The following is an 837-nucleotide window of genomic DNA, read 5'->3' on the forward strand; positions in this document are numbered from 1 at the left end:
TGACGCCGTGGAGAGATGATTTTGACGCATCTTCATTTCGACGGACCGTAGGGGATCAAAAATGCATTTTTTGGCTGCGCGTGGCCGGCCGATGGGCCTATGATGCATCGGCGCTCCGTCCTCCTCGGAATAAGCTTTTCAGAATGGGGTCATAATGCCGAATCGGAATCCTGGGCAAAAAGTTATTGATGTTTCGGCGCGGTCGCCACATAGGACCCGCCGGATGCCTACACGGATCCCACGATGGGGGGTTTCATCGCTCGATGCGCGGTGAGCCAACAACCCAAGTGTTCGTAGGCCCTGATGAAGAGCTAGAAAGGAAAAAAAAAAAAGAGATGGCTGGTTAAAAAAAGGGTGCAACAAGAAGACTTCCAGGAGGTCACCCATCCTAGTACTACTCTTGCCCAAGCACGCTTAACTACGGAGTTCTGATGGGATCCGGTGCACTAGTGCTGGTATGGTCGCACACATAGTAATATGGTCTCAAATTATTCTTAAGCTAACACCGTGGAGAGATGATTTTGACGCATCTTCATTCCGACGGACCGTAGGAGATCAAAAATGCATTTTTTGGCCGCACATGGCCGGCCGATGGGCCTATTGCACATCGGCACTCCGTCCTCCTCGGAATAAGCTTTCCGGAATGGGGTCATAATGTCAAATCGAAATCCAGGGCGGAAAGTTATTGATGTTCCGGCGCGGTCACCACTGAGGACCTGCCGGATGCCTGCACGGGTCCCACGATGGGGGTTTCACCACCGTCAAGTGTTCGTAGGCCCTGGCGAAGAGATAAAAAGGAAAAAAAAGAGTGGCTGGTTAGAAAAAAGGGTGCAACAC

The 837-nt window shown here is 51.4% G+C and overlaps 1 non-coding gene across 1 annotated transcript; it reads right to left on the reverse strand.

Moving 5' to 3' along the window:
* Nucleotides 1–351: 351 nt before the first annotated feature.
* On the reverse strand, nt 352–469 carry LOC114578847. Its single transcript, XR_003699772.1, has one exon. It is a non-coding gene; the product is annotated as a 5S ribosomal RNA (ribosomal RNA).
* Nucleotides 470–837: the final 368 nt, after the last annotated feature.

The sequence above is a fragment of the Dendrobium catenatum genome, unplaced genomic scaffold (genome assembly GCF_001605985.2).
Source record: "Dendrobium catenatum unplaced genomic scaffold, ASM160598v2 original_scaffold_184387, whole genome shotgun sequence".
NCBI lineage: Eukaryota > Viridiplantae > Streptophyta > Magnoliopsida > Asparagales > Orchidaceae > Dendrobium > Dendrobium catenatum.